The 20118-nt window shown below is 34.9% G+C and overlaps 1 non-coding gene and 1 pseudogene across 1 annotated transcript; both read left to right on the top strand.

Annotated features, from left to right (window-relative positions):
- Nucleotides 1-9014: 9014 nt before the first annotated feature.
- On the top strand, nt 9015-9121 carry LOC126032894 (U6 spliceosomal RNA). Its single transcript, XR_007504055.1, has one exon. It is a non-coding gene; the product is annotated as a U6 spliceosomal RNA (small nuclear RNA).
- A 10664-nt stretch (nt 9122-19785) lies between these two features.
- On the top strand, nt 19786-19885 carry LOC126032778 (uncharacterized; annotated as a pseudogene).
- Nucleotides 19886-20118: the final 233 nt, after the last annotated feature.

The raw sequence follows: 20118 nt of genomic DNA, 5'->3' as shown, positions 1-20118 counted from the left end.
TTGAAGAATGTGCAGAGAGGATCACACTTTAGAATAGACCAGAAATCAAATATTTCTCTTTTGGGCACTTTGGGCACATCATGATTATTAGATACCTAATTCTGAATAGCTATGCAAAATACCTCAGCTTCTTCATGTTGAATGTTGTTGTACTTACTAATTGTCCTTAACTCTCTGTCAATAGCTCTCCTCTTGGGAGCTTGTGGGTAATGGTGGAGAAGATATATTGAATTGTATAAATATTCAGCCAATGAGACCACTGAGCGTTGCCCAGTTACCTAAAATTTGGACAGTTCATGTGTATTTCTGCCCTTTTATGTGTTCATTTATCTCATTCTGTGAAAAACTAAATGTCTAGCCAGAGGTTGAAAGTGCCAATATGGTTAGCTTTAGAACTGAAGGAGACAGAGATGAGCTAGCTATTACAGAAAACCAGGATAATGAACTATCATAGAAAAAGAAGACTATAGGCAGAATAGATATATGGTGTAAACAAATGGTACATATAGATGACACACGATAATAAATGATATGGATACATGATAGACTGTTGATAGATGGCACAGACGATACAGATAAATTATATTAAAAGATGGCAGGCAATATATATTTGTGATTATATATCAATGATTGATATGTAGAAAGTATGATAGCTTGAACAAGCATAATTACTAGTGAGAATGCAGAAATTATGTTTATTTTTATTTGAATAGTTTATTATTTTTTATTATGGGGTGATACCTGGTTCTGCACTAAGAAATTATTCTTGGCAGTGTCAGGGAAACATATAAAATGCTGGCTATTAAGCCCCTTTGGCTGTGTGCAAAGCAAAATTCTTCCCAACTGTGCTCTTGCTCTAACGCCTAGTGCTCAATATTTTTAAAGAAATTTTTCAATTTAAATTAGGATTAGCAAATTTGGGGAGTTACTAAACAACATTGCTATTTATATGACAGAAAAAGTTACATGCATTACCAGATAAAAGGGTATTTACAATTGACATTTTGCTGAATAACATTAAATACGATTTATTCCTAGAAAGAGCTTCAGGACAAAGAATGTCAACAGTAATAGTATGTTACTAATATCTAAGAAAAAATTTAGTATATTATTTATTTATTTAAATATCTTGATTACAAATATGAATGTGATTAGGTTTCAGTCATGTAAAGAACACCCATCATTCACCAGTGCAACATTCCCACCACCAATGTCCCAAATCTCCCTCCATCCCACAGCACCCCCACATGTACTCTAGACAGGATTTCCAGTTCCCTCATTCATTCACATGATTATAGTAGTTCTCAGTGTAGTTATTTCTATAACTGCACTCACCACTCTTTGTGATGAGCTGCATGAAGTGAGCTGGTGTTCCAGCCATCCCCTCATTGTCTCTGAGGATTGTTGCAAAGATGACTTTTATTTTTCTTAAAACCCATAGATGAGTGAGATTATTCTGTGTGTCTCTCTCTCCCTCTGACTTATTTCACTCAGCATTATAGACTCCATGTACATCCATGTATAGGAAAATTTCATGATTTCATTTCTCCTGACAGCAGCATAATCCATTGAGTATATGTACCAGTTTATTTAGCCATTCATCTGTTGAAAGGTATCTTGGCTGTTTCCAGAGTCTTGCTATGGTAAATAGTGCTGCAATGAATATAAGTGTAAGGAAGGGGTTTTTGTATTGTATTCTTGTGTTCCTAGGCTATATTTCTAGGAGTTGTATAGCTGGATCATATGGGAGCTCAATTTCTAGTTTTTGGAGGAATCTCCATATCGCTTTCCATAAAGGTTGAACTACATGGCATTCCCACCAGCAATGGATAAGTGTTCCTTTCTCTCCACATCCCCGCCAGCACTGATTTTTCTCATTCTTTGTGATGTGTGCCAATCTCTGGGGTGTGAGGTGGTACCTCATAGTTGTTTTGATTTGCATCTCCTTGATGATTAGTGATGTGGAACATTTTTTCATGTGTCTTTTGGCCATTTGTATTTCTTCTTTGTCAAAGTGTCTGTCCATTTCTTCTCCCCATTTTTTGGATGGGCTTAGATGTTTTGTTCTTGTAAAGTTCTGTCAGTGCCTTGTATATTTTGGAGATTATCCCCTTATCTGATGGGTATTGGTTTAATAGTTTCTCCCACATGGTAGGTGGCTCTTGTATTCTGGGCACTGTTTCTTTTGAGGTGCAGAAGCTTCTCAGCTTAATGTATTCCCATCTGTTGATCTCTGCTTCCACTTGTTTGGTAAGTGCAATTTCCTCCTTGAAGATGCCTTTAGTCTCAATGTCATGGAGTGTTTTACCAATGTGTTGTTCTATATACCTTATGGTATCAGGTCTGATATCAAGGTCTTTAATCCATTTGGATTTCACCTTCGTACATGGTGTTAACTGGGGGGTCTATGTTCGCTTTTTTGCAAGTGGATAACCAGTTCTGCCAGCACCACTTGTTGAAGAGGTTTTCCCTGCTCCACTTAGGATTTTTTGCTCCTTTGTCAAAAATTGGGTGTTTTTATGTCTGGGGGACAATGTCTGAGAACTCAAGCCTATTCCATTGATCTGAGGGTCTGTCTTTATTCCAATACCATGCTGTTTTGATAACTATTGCTTTGTAGTACAGTTTAAAGTTGGGAAAAGTAATGCCTCCAATTTTCCTTTTCCCTAGAAGTGCTTTAGCTATTTAAGGGTGTTTATTGTTCCAGATGAACTTCATACGTGTTTGATCCACTTCTTTGCAGAATGTCATGGGTATCTTTAGAGGGATCGCATAAATCTGTACAATGCTTGAAGTATTGCCATTTTAATAATGTTAATCCTGCCAATCCATGAGCACGGTATGTGTTTCCATTTCCGTGTGTCCTCTCTTATTCTTGGAGCAGGGCTTTATAGTTTTCTTTGTATAGGTCCTTCACATCTTTGATCAAGTTTACTTCAAGATATTTGAGTTTGTGTGGCATTAATGTGAATGGGATTGCCTTCTTGATGTCCATCTCTTCCCTATCATTATTTGTGTATAAAAAGGCCATTGATTTCTGTGTGTTAATTTTGTAGCTTGCCCCCTTGATATATGAGTATATTGTTTCTAGAAAGTTTTTGGTGTAGTCTTTAGGATTTTTTAAGTAGAGTATCATGTTATCTGCAAACAGAGCTTGACTTCTTCCTTTCCTATATGAAACCCTTGATACCTTTTTCTTGCCTGATCGCTATAGTAAGCACTTCCCGTACTATGTTGAAGAGGAATGGTGAGAGCAGACAGCCTTGTCTTGTACCAGAATTTAGAGGAAAGGCTTTTAGTTTTTCTCCATTGAGGATAATATTTGCCACTGGCTTCGACTAGATTGAGAAAGGTTCCTTCCATTCCCATCTTGCTGAGAGTTTTGATCAAGTATGGGTGCTGGACTATATCAAATGCTTTATCTGCATCTATTGATATGATCATGTAATTTTTATTTTTCTTCTTGTTGATGTTGTGTATGAAATTGATAGATTTACAGATGTTAAACCATCCTTGCATTTCTGGGATGAAACCTACTTGGTCGTAGTGTATGATCTTCTTGATGATGCATTGGATACTATTTGCAAGGATTTTGTTGAAGTACTTTGAATCTGCATTCATCAGAGATATTGGTCTGTAATTTTCTTTTTTGGCAGCATCTCTGCCTGCCTTTGGTATCAAGGTGATTTTGGCTTCATAATAGCTGTTTTTGAATGTTCCTGTTTTTTCAATTTTATGAAAAATTGAAGAGCCAGGAAGAGCCTGGCTAGGATTGGTAGTAGCTCTTCTTGAAAAGTTTGAAAGAATTCATTAGTAAATCCATCTGGGCCTGGGCTTTTCTTTTTGGGCAGATATTTGAGTACAGTTTTAATTTCCTCAATAGTGATGAGGGTGTTTAGATATGCTATATCATCCTTACTTAATTGTGGAAGGTTATAAGTGTCCAAGAATTTATCCATTTCTCCTAGGTTCTCATGTTTAGTAGCATAAAGTTTCTCAAAGTAGTCTCTGATTACCCTTTGGATCTCTGCAGTATCTCTCGTGATCTCCCCCTTCCCATTTCTAATATGAGTTATCAGGTTTCTCTTTATCTCTTTCTTTGTGAGTTTTGCCAGGGGTCTATCAATCTTGTTTATTTTTTCAAAGAACCAACTTCTACATTCGTTGATATTTCAAATTGGTTTTTTTTTTTTTTTTGGTTTTCCACTTCATTGATTTCAGCTTTCAGTTTTGTTACTTCCTTCTGTCTCCCTATTTTTGTTTTCTTTTATTGGTCATTTTCTAATTTTATGAGCTGTGTCATTAAGTTATTCAGGTATGCCCCTTTTCCTTCCTGATATGTGCTTGCAAAGCTATAAATTTTTCTCTCAGGACTGCTTTTGCTGTGTCCCATAGATTCTGGCAGTTTGTGTCTTCATTATCATTTCTTTCCAGGAAAGTTTTTATTTCCTCTTTGATTTCATCTCAGACCCAATGGTTGCTCAGTAGCAGGGTGTTTAATTTTCAATTGTTAAAGTTTTTCTTCTGTGTCCCTTTGTAGTTCATATCGAATTTGAGAGCCTTGTGGTCAGCGAAGGTATCCTGCAAGATTTCTATCCTCTTGATTTTATGGAGGTATGTTTTATGTGTCAGTGTGTTGTTTATCCTGGATAATGACCCATGTACATTGGAGAAGAAGAATGTGTATCCAGGTTTTTTGGGGTGGAGTGTCACAATAGTACTCTTTCTTCCATTACTCTTTTCATGGTTGGTTTTCAGTCTGGTTGACCTATCAAGTGTTGAAATGGCCGTGTTGAGGTCTCACACATTTTTTGTGTTATTATTGATGTCTTCTTTCAGATTTGTCAGTAATTGTATCAGAAAATTTGCTGGTTTCTCATTGAGTGCATATATGTTTAATAGTCTGATTTCTTCCTGTTGCACATATCCCTTGATTAGAACATAGGGTGAATCTTTGTCCCTAACAACTTTTCTGAGTATAAATTTGGTGTCATCAGATATTAATATGGCCACCCCCGCTTTTTTAAGTGTGTTGTTTGATTGGATGATTTTCCTTCAGCCTTTGATTTTGAGTCTATTTTTGTTCTGACTATTCAGGTGTGTTTCTTATAGGCAGCAGAAGGTTGGATTCATCTTTTTGACCCATTTTGCCATTCTGTGTCTTTTAATTGGTAAACTTAGTCCATTGACATTAAGGAGATGATTGTCATAGGATTTAATGTCATATTTGTAGATAATTTTGCTGTGTTTGTTGCTCTCTCTTGTCTTAAAGTAGACATTTCAGTTTTTTCTTTAAGGCTGTTTTTTCATCTGTGAAGTTTCTGAACTGTTGTTTATCCATGAAGCTATGTATCCTTCCTTCAAACCTGAGTGTGAGTTGGGCTGGGTGCAGTATTCTCGGTTAGGCATTCATTTCATTCAGTCTTGTCACAATATCCCACCACTGTCTTCTGGCCTTGAGGGTTTCTTGTGACATGTCTGATGTAAGTCTTAGGGATGCTCCTTTGAATGTAATTTTCCTTTTGAATCTTGCTGCTTTCAGTATTCTATCTCTATCTGTGGGATTTTTCATTGTAACGAGGATGTGTCTTCGGGTGTTTTTCTTTGGGTCTCTTTTAGCTGGTACTCTTATGGCATGCAGGATTTGATTGCATGTAGTCTTTAACTCTGGAAGTATCTCTTTGATGATGTCTTTAACAGTTGATTCTTCCTGGAGATCTCCTACCTGGGCCTCTGGGACTCCGATGGTTCTTATGTTGTTTCTGTAAAGTTTATCAAAGACTTCTATTTTCATCTGTTTGCATTCCTTGAGTACTTTTTTCATTGCCTGATCATTTGTCCTAAGGTTCTTTTCCAGTTTCTTCTGCTGTGTTGAGTTATTCTGCATATCATCTTTCAGTACTCTGATCCTCTCCTCAGCTGCTGTTACCCTGCTGTTGAGGCCATCCACTGAGTTTTTCAGTTGAGCTACCATGTTTTTTAGATCTGCTATTTCAGTTTTGAATTTTCTGATTTCTGTCTTTGTGTTCTGTTCAGATAGATCAATGCTTTCTTTGAGTTCTACAAACATCTTCCATATTTCTATTTTAAGTTCCTTATTTGAGAGGTTAATCAGATGGTTGGAATTTTTTAGGTCATCCAAGCTATCATCTTCATTCTCTGTGCATGGTGTTTGCCTGTGAGTTTTCCCCATTTTCATACTAGTAGTGTGGTTTCTCTTGCGTGATGTGGTGGGGTTTATTGGTTAGAAAGAGTGTGTGGCCACGAAGCAAAGTGGAGCCTCTAGGTGACAGTTTTGGGGGGTTTGCTTCTCAGAGCTGAGGAGAGCTTCAAGAATTCAGGAAAGACAGAGAAGCACAAGACAGGGTTCCCTTCAGGTTCTCAGTTTCCTCAGAGGAAGCACAGCAGGGTGGAGACTCTGCAGGTAGAGCAATCAGCACTCCACCTGGCAACCCCCACAACCAGCCATTTCTTAGTCACTCACTTGCTCGCTGGGTATCTTCATAATGCAGTTTTTTGAGGGTTTGCTTCCCAGGGCTCTGAGGAGAGCTTCAAGAATTCAGAAAAGACAGAGAAGCACAGGACAGGGCTCCCTTCATGTCCTTAGTTTTCTCAGAAGAATCCCTAAGAAAAAATGTAAGACTTTTGTCAAGAGTTTGTCTTTCACAAAAGTCACTAATACATTATATCTTTGTAAATATTATTTTTTTGAAATAATGTACTACTATTAACTTATACCTCAGTGAGCATAATGAGTAGATAAGATAGGGGACAGATATGGAATATATTAAAAAAAACAGGAAATATTCAAATTCCCATGCTGGGGTGCCTGGTTTCACAGAGCCAACAGATGGTGGTGCTTCGAGTTTCCCACAGCGTCCTAAATGAGAAAGTTTTTTAATACACTCAGAAAAATACAACCAGAGATTTTTGTTATGAAATTTAAGTCAATCCAAGAAGGAAAATTAATAATAATGAAACTAGTATTTTTGGTAAGCTCATATTTCTGACTCAAAATTATTATGATTAAATGGTAAATGACAAGGGTTTACTCAGAAATTCTCAACTAGCAGCATTATATGAGGTTTTACTAGAAGTGAGTCTTAAGTAATCAAATGAGATTGGGGATTTGTGGAGATATTTTAATATGCATGGTTCTTTTGGATTGTGCTATAAAGAGATAGTTCCATCACTTTTTATTCATTATTTCATGTATTTACTTCCAACTGGGGATTACTTTTTTTCTTAGAGAACTCTAAGTAATAGCTTCCGGAGTCCTTCGGGATGTTGTCATCATGATTTGAGCCAATTTGTTATATCTTTCACTGAGTTCTTGCCTATAGGCACTACACTGCAGGGAATACTTCTATCTTCTCATCATGTTTAGCACTTTGCTCAGGTCCTGACATGTAACAGATGCTCAATAAAGAGCTGTTGAGTTGAACTGGATGAGACAAGTTTTTCCTTGATTGATATTTAGTCAGTCATGCAGATCTAAAAATTGTATATTTACTCAGCTTACACCAGCACTTTTCTACTAATACACTGAGCATCTCTTAATTACAAGCTATAATCTACAAAATAATCTAGGCTTAACATCAAATCTTATTCCCACTCACACCTGTGAAATAGTAGGAAGATAATAGAATTTATATGAGATTTATAATTTATAGGATAAAGGAGTTGCTTAAAATGATTGTCTAGGGAAAAATTTTATACCCATTTTCCTTGTATTATCAGAAGTGATTATCTTTTATTCAGTTTTATTGTGAAGTAAAAATTTTCATTTCTAGGATATGAATTTTGAACAGCATGCTTGCCCTTCTTTGTGTTCTCATTCACCTGCTGCATAACACTAGCAAAGTAACAATGTAGGTAAAATATGGATCCCTGCAATGTAGGTAAAATATGGATTCCTGCATTGTATAAAACAATGATCACAAGTCTTTAAAGTTGTTACATGTATAAGGAAAACAGTATATAATGAGCTTGCACATCACTATCTTTAAAAGGGTTACTATTATCATGCATATATGTGTGTTATTTATATAAATAACTTGGAACATAGAATATTCAAATTATTAAACTCATGTCAGGTAGAAACAAAGAAAAAGGAAGGAGGAAGGAAGATGGAAGGAAGGATGGAAGGAAGGAAATAAGGAAGGAAGGATGGAAAAGAGGAAAGTAGGGAGGAGAGAGGAAGGAAGGAAGGAAGGAAGGAAGGAAGGAAGGAAGGAAGGAAGGAAGGAAAAGGAAGGAGGAAGGAAGGAATGAAGGAAGGAAGGAGGAAGGAAGGAAGGAAGGAAAAAGGAAGGAAGGAAGAGAAGAAAGAAAGGAAAGGAAAGGAAAGGAAAGGAAGGGAAGGAAAGGAAGGAAAGGAAGGAAGGAAGGAAGGAAGGAAGGAAGGAAGGAAGGAAGGAAGGAAGGAAGGAAGGAAGGAAGGGAGGGAGGGAGGGAAGGGAAGGAAGGGAAGGAAGGGAAGGGAAGGGAAGGGAGGGAAGGAAGGGAAGGAAGGGAAGGGAAGGGAAGGGAAGGGAGGGAAGGAAGGGAAGGAAGGGAAGGGAAGGGAGGGAAGGAAGGGAAGGAAGGGAAGGGAAGGGAGGGAAGGAAGGGAAGGAAGGGAAGGGAAGGGAAGGGAGGGAAGGAAGGGAAGGAAGGGAAGGGAAGGGAAGGTAGGGAAGGAAGGGAAGGGAAGGAAGGGAAGGGAAGTAAGGGGAGGGAGGGAAGGGGAAGGAGGAAAGGAGAGGGAGGAAAGGGGAGGGAGGGAGGGAAGGAAAGGAAAAGGAAGGAAAAGAAGGAAGGAGAAAAGAAAGCAGCAAGGGAGGAAGGATAAAGTCTAAAGGTAGAGTTTCTTGGTCACAGTAATAGAAATGGAGAACATAAGAAATCCAACAAACAAAGAAAAAAACAACTGGAAAAGATAGTAATTTTAACAAAATGCAAAAATAATTTAGGTAACTGAAAGTGTCTGAAACTTCTGAGATATGAAGTAAAACTGCAAGAAATCCTCTCATGTGCTAGCTTTGGCAGCACATATACTAAAATTGGAACGATACAGAGAAGATTAGCATGGCCCCTGCGCAAGGATGACATGCAAATTTGTGAAGCGTTCCATATTTTTTTAAATAAAATAAAAATAAAAAAAAAGAAATCAACTCATAGACCAACATAAAAATCATTATTTGTTAATATGACTCAATTTTATGAGTATGGGGAAAAACAAGTCCAAGATGAATAAAGGGAAGACAGTTGAAAACTTGAGCACAGATATATTTTCTGAAGTGTATTGCTGAAACAGAAACATATCCATTATAATATAAAAGGTATGTAGGATCAAGAGGAGCTATTTATATATTAATTCTTCTGAAGAATCTAAAGTAATATTGTATTTGATTTTTCCCTAGATTATTATTTTTCTCTTCTTCAAACAAAACCACATAACTTGAACTATCTAGTCCCGCCTCCCAACTAGAGCAAAAAATAAGGGAGATACCAAGACCACTAAGTAGGACCACTAAGTAGTTAGCTAGGCACAAAAGGGATCACTTATTCTGGCAGCCCCGGGGGTGAGGGAGGAGGATATGGGAGGTAGGACCAGAACGGAGGTGGAGGGAGGATAATTTGCTGATGAGAATTCCCCTGATTTTATGTTAATATGTACCTAAAATATTATTGTCAATGATATGTAGGCCACTATGATTAAAATAATATTATATTAAAAAAGTAATATTGTATGCTGATAATACTGGAATGAAGGGAAATGTCAAGTTGTGAAGCAAAAAAGTGGAATTACTTTTTTTTTCATGGACAAGAAAAACAGAAGCAAATGCTCCGGTAAAGATATGATTGTTGAAATAATTTTAGATTTATTAATTGGAGTATTTATACCTGTTTGTTTTGCTTTGACTTTTCCCTAGGAGGATAAAAAGCAGTAAACAGTAAGAGAGTGAAGAAGTGAAAACTTGTAGACATTTACAGTGAAACAAGAAAATACTAAACTACCAAACAGAAACAAAATGATCTTAAAGAATACAAAAGGATTGTATTTGGTTGTGAAGTGCACACTAAAATTTCAAATCTGGTTTTTGATCACAGAATTTTCTCTCTATTCCAATACCATGCTGTTTTGATAACTATTGCTTTGTAGTACAGTTTAAAGTTGGGGAAAGTAATTCCTTCCATATTCTTTTTCCCAATGATTGCTTTCAGATCAGTGGAATAAGCTTGAATACTCAGAGAATGTTCCCCAGACATACAATCACCTAATTTTTGATAAAGGAGCAAGAAATCCTAAATGGAGCAAAGAAAGCCTCTACAGCAAGTGGTGTTGGCACAACTGGCTAGTCACTTGCAAAAAATTGAACTTAGACCCCCAGCTAACATCATGTATGAAGGTTAAATCCAAATGGATAAAAAACCTCGATATCAGACCCGAAACCATAAGATATATAGAACAACACATAGGTAAAACACTCCAGGACATTGAGACTAAAGGCATCTTCAAATAGGAAACTGCACTCTCCAAGCAAGTGAAAGCAGAGATTAACAGATGGGAATATATTAAACTGAGAAGTTCTGCACCTCAAAAAAAAAAAAAAAAAACAGTGCCCAAGATACAAGAGCCCCCCCTACTGAGTGGGAGAAACTATTAATCCAATACCCATCAGATAAGGGGCTAATCTCCAAAATATACAAGGCACTGACAGAACTTTACAAGAACAAAACCATCTAATCCCATCAAAAAATGGGGAGAAAAAATGAACAGACTCTTTGACAAAGAAGAAACACAAATGGCCAAAAGACACATGAAAAAATGCTCCACATCACTAATCATCAGGGAGATGCAAATCAAAACAACTATGAGGTACCAACTCACACCCCAGAGATTGGCACACATCACAAAGAATGAGAAAAATCAGTGCTGGCGGGGATGTGGAGAGAAAGGAACTCTTATCCACTGCTGGTGGGAATGCCATCTAGTTCAACCTTTATGGAAAGCGATATGGAGATTCCACCAAAAACTGGAAATCGAGCTCCCATATGATTCAGCTATGCCACTCCTATGAATATACCCTAGGAACACAAAAATACAATACAAAAACCCCTTCCTTACACTTATATTCATTGCAGCACTATTTACCATAGCAAGACTCTGGAAACAGTCAAGAAACCCTTCAACAGATAAATGGCTAAATAAACTGGTACATATACACAATGGAATAGTATGCAGCTGTCAGGAGAAATGAAGTCATGAAATTTTCCTATACATGGATGTACATGGAATCTATTATGCTGAGTGAAATAAGTCAGAAAGAGAGAGAAAGATGCAGAATGGTCTCACTCATCTATGGGTTTTTAGAAAAATGAAAGACATTCTTGCAATAACTTTCAGATACAAAAGAGAAAAGAGCTGGAAATTACAGCTCACCTCATGAAGCTCACCGAATACAGGAATGAGTTTTGTTAGAGAAATAACTATGTTTTGAACTATCCTAATAATGAGAATGTACGAAGGAAATAGAAAGCCTGTCTAGAGTACAGGCAGGGGTTGGGTGGGAGGAGGGAGATTTGGGACATTGGTGATGGGAATGTTGCACTGGTGATGGGTGGTGTTCTTTACATGACTGAACCCCAAACACAACCATGTATGTAATAAAGTTGTTTAAATAAAAAAAAATACAAAAATAAAAAGAAGAATTTTCTATCTCTTTCAAACTCATACAATTGATCATGTTTCTGACATTGGATAATATATGTAGAGAAGTGCATTCAATTAAGAGTGGGTTTTTCCTGTTAGCTCAAAAATAATGCAATAAACAAAATGAGATGTGTGCATGGAATGATTATGTTGACCACACTGAAATTTGAATCAACTAAGAAAAGTTCATTTTCTAATAAATGGTAGGAGAATTGATAGAATTCATATAGTTGAAGAAATATGTAAATGCAATATTATATTAAGGATAGTAAGGCTAAAGAGTATCAATGAGATAATATAACTAGAGCTCAGGTAATTAAGCACCTAGCTTGAAAGCATTGCTGTTATTTAGATATTACTTAGAATATAGGAAATACAATTATCTGTGTATTGGACTAAATAGAAAATATAAGACTTAGCCATTTATAGTCATTTACAAATATAGCCAATATTGATAAATCATAAATATTATAAATAGATGAATAGACAAGTGGCAAAAGTTTATAAAGGCTGTAGGCAATATAGCCTTCTAAGCAGATGAATAGATTTTAGAGTGTATGGGAAGAGAAAAAATTTCAGTATATCCCGATATTTCTCTAAAAATGTATTTGTGTCTTATATGTGTATTTATGTTTATATGTGGTTTATATAAATCCTGTTCTATTAATATATAGGAAGATAATATAAAAACAGAGATGGTGCCAAGAAAAAATATTTAGGATAGCATTATTTGACTGCAAGCACTGCTATTTTTCTGAGTTTCATTGTTGTGTTTAAATCTCATGCACTAGCACACTTTAAATTATTCCTTTTGCCACTTACATATTCACCACTCAGCATTTTGCAAACTACTTCATAGTATTTGTTAGCAATGACTAGCAATGGTTCTTTTGCCAAGTAGTTGATATCCAGATGCTCATAAGCACAATAATGTGTTGGCATAAATGAATTATCTGCCATGTGCAACTATTTATACACACTCACTACATTAGTATGATATAAATGTGATTTACAATTCCCTTTAAATAGTCAAAAACACCTGCAGGAGGTTTTGGTTAAATAATACAGAAATAAATTTTAAAAATAAAGTTAGTAGGCATCTTTGTTCTTTAAGGCTTTAAGAGTTCAAATGATTATGAACAAAATATTTTTTACCATTGCATTGTGAACATTATGACAATTTAATTTGGAGAGTCATAAATTGAAAGCAAAGAAATGAAGATTTCTAAAATTCAACAAGTTTATAAAGTCTAAAATGAGAAGGACTTTTCACTAATTTTATTATTATTATTTTTTTAGAGAAGTGAAAACATCATTTAGGTTGGTTGCTTTATGGTCATTGAGAAGAAGTGTGTAAATGGATAGTTTTTAGTTTCCACATCTGCCTGAGTTTATATTCTCCTTTAGCAGAACAATTTTACTTTTTAGATATTGTTGGGATGGTACTTAGCAGACAATAGTTTTTCCTGAGAAACACAGACAATATTTTAATTATAATTCATTTTATAATCAGAAGAAAATGATTGACTGTAGTAGTATTAAATATATAATGATGAATGTAATCTGAATAAAATATATCTTTTTGAAATTTGAAAAATGTTTTTTTAGTTTATGGCAAAAAATGACCATCAAAGCAAACATATTATTGAAATTCTAACACTGTTTTGAGGGGCTCTATAAGCTTAATTAATAACTTATAATAACAACCTGGTTAAACTTATTCACATCTTCCAGACAGAACTAATATCTGAGGATATCTATAAAATGTAAAGATATTAGTAAAAATCTGTATAGAAAGTTTTCTATAGGCTTTTGTGTACAGTGTGGAGGAAAAAAATGTGACTTATTAAATATAATTATACAGAAAATTAGCTCCACTTTTTCAAACAAAACTGATAAAGTGCCTCCACTCCCTACTTTTATTTTATTATTTTATTTTTAAAACTATATATTTATTTATACGTAAGAATTGGAAACATGTTTGTAATTTAAATTCAGTCATAAAAAAGAACACTCCCTTCACCAGTGCAGTGAGTATGATAAATAGAATAACTGTTTATCTGGAATACAGGCATAGGAAGTGGGGAGGAGGGGAATAGGGCGATATATGGGAATGTTACACTCCTTATTTACCCCTTTACCTAGGTTTCAAATTTGTCACTAGAAAACTTCATTGAAAAGGATGGCAAATTCAATCAGAAGTCATCTCTAAAAGTAACTGATAAGTTTGTAAATATTTGTAAATATGTAAATTACATATTTAACTCTCAACCAATACACAGATAATTTAGCTGATACAATTAATTTGGTAGGTCATGCATGATTCCATTTTATTTATTTATTTATTTATTTATTTATTTATTTAAAAATTTTTTTAGTTTTCACTCCATACTCAGTGGCATTTAAGGATTATTCCTGGCTCTGAATTGAGTAATCTCTCTTGGCAGGGATCAGAGGACTCTGTGAGCTATTGCAGATAGAATTTGGGTCAGTTGTAAGCATGGAAAGGACCCTATCGGTACTGTTTCTCCAGCTCCTAAATTATACTTATTAATCTTAGTTTCTAGTATGTAAACTAAAATAATTATTAAGAAATTAATAGAAGCAAAAAAAAAGTCATGATATCTGTTCTTTCTTAACTCCTAATCATGGCACACATGTTGTTAGCAAAATGGAGTCATTCCTATTTTTATCTACTTTTTGAGAGGTAAAAAAGAAAAAAGCAAGAGGCATAGAGAGGTCTAAACATTGACCTTCTCTAAAAAGACTCTGATGTAAAAGTCAGTCTGTAAGTGGCAACAATGCAGACCTTCCCAAAGCCAGATGGTGAAAAGCTCTGGTTAACTTTCTTGTTTTTGCAATGTTCTAACTTCCTCAATACTTATTAATGCATTAGTCATAACCTCCCCCAAGCAGAGAATATAATAGAATCCAATGAATTCTTGGCCAGTAGTTTAGACTTGTTAACATTTCATTTTTTTTCCTAGAGCTCTGATCCAAGCACAGTAGTTACAAATCTGTGATCTTTTCATTCCCATTCTAGTCATATCAATATGTGCCACTGAGAGCTTTCCTTAGGCAAGAATGCTAGGTCTTAAAAATATCTCTGATTCTGATTTGTGTACCAATCACCATGCTTAAGAGTTGCTTTCCAGATTCTTGGCAAGTGCTTTAGAAATAAACATTCTTTTCACCCTCAAGTTCTCCTACACGCAGTTTAAGTTTCTTTTCCCAAGGAGACCATGTCCAAGTTTTAAGAGCTTACACTCAGAAAGCCTTTCCTATCTTACCCACCCAAATCTTCTTGTGTCACTATTGCTTCCTTTAATTCTATGCCAGCAATAAAGCCCTGGCAACATTTTCTTAAATACCAGATGCTCACTTCTTGTTTTCTCATCAAACTTTACAGTTCTTATGAACAGTTCCAAATTATCCAAAGAGTGCCAAAAACCAGTCCTTTAGTGAATGTCAGGTTCCTTTGGCAAACATCAGGCATTAACCCTATTTAGTGTTGGTCTCCAATCTTGCAACATTTCTATCAGATAGTGAGTTACAAAGAAAGCAAACTTTAATTAAACTGGGCCTAGCAGAATGCATGTGTAGCCAAGAAGGCATAGTTACAGAACTTTTTATTTTGTTTTATCTTCAAGAATTATTCTCTTGGCAGGATCTTCATTCAACTTGGTAGTTAGATCCAGTGACAAGTCATTTTCTGGTTAAAAGACTAAGACATAGAGCTGCTCTTCAGGCACTGGCAACTGCTGAAGATTGGTCTTTCTATACAATATTCCATGCAATGACACTGAGTTCTTTTAAACTGCTTTAGACTTTTAGCATATTTTAAATTTTATTGATATCACCATCAAAGAACAGTTACTTATTGGCATTATATGAATAAATGAACCAAAGAGGTCGCTTCCTATTAAGTCAATTTTATTCTGGACCACAACCAGCTTGTTCAAGGTTTATTCCTGGTTCTGTCTTCAGGTATCACTCTGGGTGGCCCTCAAAACTATCATGTGTTGGACATCAAATTTGGGTTGGCTGCATCAAAAGTAAGATAAGTGTCCTAACTACTTAATGCTTTAAGTCACTATGTAAGCCAGCTATTAGTTAAATATAAATTGTTTCTAAATATGTTACATATTACTCAGATTAAACGTACAACTCTGCTTTATTCCCAAGCTTATCATCTGTTTATAAGGTGAGACAAATATATTTTAAGCTTTTTGGTTCATATGAACTACTTTACAATGACTTATTCCTGCTATTGCAGCTCCAAAGCAACCACTTTATTACACAAATATGTATGCTTAATGAGACTAAAATATATTTTAGATTCAATATAATAGTAGGCTGTTCAATTTGGTGTTGCAGCGAATCTTCTGTATATCCAGTTTTAAAAGATTAACTTTTGTCATTACATACATGCATGCATATAAAAATATTTACCTTGTTACATACTTATATTAGGTAAAAGGAATTTATCTATGCATGTTTTCGAATTAAAAGTGGTATAGGTCAGGCAAGGAGTTTATTTGATTTATTGATTTTAAAACACTGAAATAAAATTAGGAATAAATGCTATAGAAGGCAATTTCTACTTCTAACAACACTCATAGGGAAATTAGTCTTTATTAAATGATAATTCTTATAATATGAATAAGATATAAGTAATATAAGTATTGAAATTTATTCAATACTTTTAAGAATGCTGTGTATCCTGTTTTATACAGTCTATATGAAATTACTAACAAGTGTCTATTCGAACTAAATAAGAATAGATATCCTTAGAATGAGAAGGCAAGCCAAGTCTCCACCCTACCAAAGCTACATCTGCTGCACTCATCACCAGTAAATACTGTTTCACCAATGACCTTGCTTCATCACTCCTCTATGGTTCTCTGCAGAAACAACTATTGACCAAAACTCCAAGTATGTCAGTATTTGGACTAAATTCTCTAGGACTCTTTGGAGTGAGTCTGGATACCTTTCTCCTGCTGATTCATACCTCTGGAAGCACTAAAAGCTGAAAACATGCCCCACAAAAGCTGACGTATCAGCAATAGCCCTCAGAATTTGTAGCTAAATGACAACTACATTTTTTTAAAATACTGTCAATGTCACTATGTATCTAAAATATTACTCTGAAAGATTTTTAATCCACTGTGGTAAAAATAAAAATTTCTCAAAAAAATACTGTCATCATTATAGGATCAACCAATTTAGATGCCAATGTGTATCTGCAATGTGTTCCACTTAATGTTCAGAAACAATATTAGCAATCATAAGTATTATCAACCATGGGGCTGGAGCAGTGGTTCAAGTGGTAGGGCATTTACCTTGCATGCACAAACCTCTTTCGAACATCAGTGCAATCCTACAGTGTCCCATATGGTTTCCCAATCCAGGAGCTATTTCGGAGCTCATAAACAGAAGTAACTCCTGAGCATCACCAGGTGTGGCCCAAAAACCAAATATATATATATATATATATATATATATATATATATATATATATATATATATATATATATATATATATTTATATATATATATATATATATATATCAACCAGAACTAGAGAGATAGAACAGTGGTAGGGCATTTGTCTTGCATGCAGCTGATCCAGGACAGATGGTGGTTCAAATCCAGGCACCCTATAAGGTCCCCTGTGCCTGTCAGGAGCGATTTCTGAGTATAGAGCCAGGAGTAACCCTTGAGCACCAGTGGATATGACCCCCCAAAATAAACCCAACAAAATAAAAGAATTATCAACTAGCAAGAAGAGGTTACTAAACTTTCTGACTTAATGACTTTCTTTGAAGACACAATAATTTTCACATTTTCTTGATGCTATACATTTTCCCTTATTGATTTTCTTTTTAATAATTATTCTCCCTCTTACCTGGAAAATATATTATGATAGATTATATATTATATACTAGTATATATAATATATGTGTGCACCAATTCCAGATGAGGACATTAAGGCAAAATTTATCACATGGGAAAATTCTTTATGACAATTAAAATATCTGTACGTAATCTTATTCTTTTAAGTCAAGAATTCACTCATCTCAGCTACTAATTATATGTATAAATAAGCAAAAATAACTTTCTTCCTTGTGAGCCTAATGTATGGCTTTGTTTTTTATCATTTGCTCTTGCAGGCTTACCTTAATTGAATTATATCTTCCTTCTTTCTTTACATGAAAACTAAGGGCGATTTTCCCTGTCTCATGAATCTAAAAATAGCTGTGATACAGTGTATTGCTAGTGGTTTCCTGATTCTCTTTAGAAATGTAAAAACAACAGGGGGCCTGAGAGATAGCATAGAGGTAAGGCATTTGACTTGCATGCAGTAGGATTGTGGTTCGAATCCCGGCATCCCATATGGTCCCCGAGCCTGCCAGAAGCAATTTCTGAGCATAGAGCCAGGAGTAACCTCTGAGCACTGCCGGGTGTGACCAAAAAAAGCAAGCAAACAAACAAAAGAAATGTAACAACAATCCAAATTAACTATTCCAAATTACAAATTCATTTTTAGAAATACTTAAGATTAGTTTTGAAACTAACATTATTCAGTAACTTCTAAGTTTGTACACATTCATTTTTTCTATAGTTTTTATCATTTACTCTTGGCAGTCTGGGTATAAGTTGAATGGAATTCAGTATTAAGAAAAATACATTTCCTTACTTGTGAAACCTCTTGCATTGTTGATTGAAGTTTGCTAATCAAAAAATGTCATAACAAAAAATAGAGACTTTAGCATGCAAGGGTGTGAAAAGAGAGAAGATAAATGATCCAATGAGCTATGCTGACTGGATATTGGTGGTATAGATAGTATATTAACATTTTACTCCTAAGACATAAACATCTACACTCCAGCGAACCAAAGTTACTTCTATCAAAATAGTAATTACCGGACTTGGAGAAAGTTCAAAAACTCAAATATACTGAGAATGTGAATACAATTCTTTAGCACATATGACTTAAACAATTTAGACTTGATCCTAGTATGATCCCGACTCTCTCCCCTGCCCATCCTGGGTGTGGTATATGGCACATAAGGCACATTCTAAAATAAAAATGAGATATAAAGCAGAAATGGTAAGACAGGTTGATGAAACTTTGACAGGAAAAGCTGTTAGAGGAACTAATTTCTAATTTAGGTTATGAAGAATTAATTGGTTTAAATCAGTAGATATTTCTAGTAGAGTAAAAAACACCTTAATTCCCTGTTAAGAGAACATATCTAGAAGAATAGATATAAGGGAGCCTAGAATATGCTACGAAATAAAAGAGTTGGTATTTGAGCAAGTAAAGCAATAATTAAAGGGCATAAACAAGAGTCAAGTCAACTAGGACTATGGACATGATGACTATTTTGGTTTTGGCCTTATGAAAATTAGAAAATATTTGAGGCTGAGGATATAGAAGTGTGGGTAGAATGTTTGCTTTATTTTATTTTGTTTTGTCTTTCTCTTTCTTTTTTGCACTTGAGTATGATTTGATTTCAGAACCGAGATTATTGTGTGGTGCCTGTCTTTATTGTTGTGGTGCTTATCGGTTATTTAATTCGATATTTTTTTTGTGTGTGTGTGTGTATTGTTGTGGTATTTTAATTACTTTTTTCACATCCTCTCTCAAACTGAGGTTGTGTGTGTGTATTGTTGTGGTATTTTAATTACTTTTTTCACATCCTCTCTCAAACTGAGGTTGGAAGCCTCTAGACAGGACTCTGCCTATTTTCAGTATATTTGATTTTTGATTGAGAAGAGGACATATTAGGTGATGGGTATTCCCCTGATTTAATGTGAATATGTACCCAAAATACTACAGTGAAAGATATGTAAGCCATTATGGAAAAAAAAATTGTGTTTTTAATCAGAAACTTTCTTTGACTTACATGTATTATTATTATATTAATTATATTATATGTTATGTTATGTCACTATATTATGTTATATTAGTTTACCTTATTAGGTTAATCAATTTTGTCCTTTAAATGAATTCTTACTTAAAAAAAAAAACAACTTTAGTTTGCCCTGAAGAAAAAAAAAATAAATAAAAGATAAAATAAGGCCTCCCAATTCTTACCACAGGCTGTGTTCTTTACACTGGCTGTATAGAAAGAGGAGGTACAGTAAAGGCACCAAAAAAAAAAAAAAAAAAAGAAATAAAAGAATGTTTGCTTTGTATGCAGAACTGCATCCCATATTTTTTCCTGAGTATCACAGGAATGAATCTTGAGTGCAGAGTCAGAAGTAACCACTGAGTGCCACTGGGTATGGCACAAAATTTAACAAAGAACAAAAAACATAAAATATTCATCAGGATTTAATTTTAAAAAGTGATATGAATAGCTGTAAAATTGGAAAGATCAGTTGGACCAGTACAGAGTCCAAACCAGAGA

This window comes from Suncus etruscus, chromosome 16, assembly GCF_024139225.1.
Source record: "Suncus etruscus isolate mSunEtr1 chromosome 16, mSunEtr1.pri.cur, whole genome shotgun sequence".
Classification (NCBI taxonomy): Eukaryota; Metazoa; Chordata; class Mammalia; order Eulipotyphla; family Soricidae; genus Suncus; species Suncus etruscus.
Note: the sequence above shows the minus strand (reverse complement) of the source record. Positions and strands in the feature narration are given on the sequence as shown.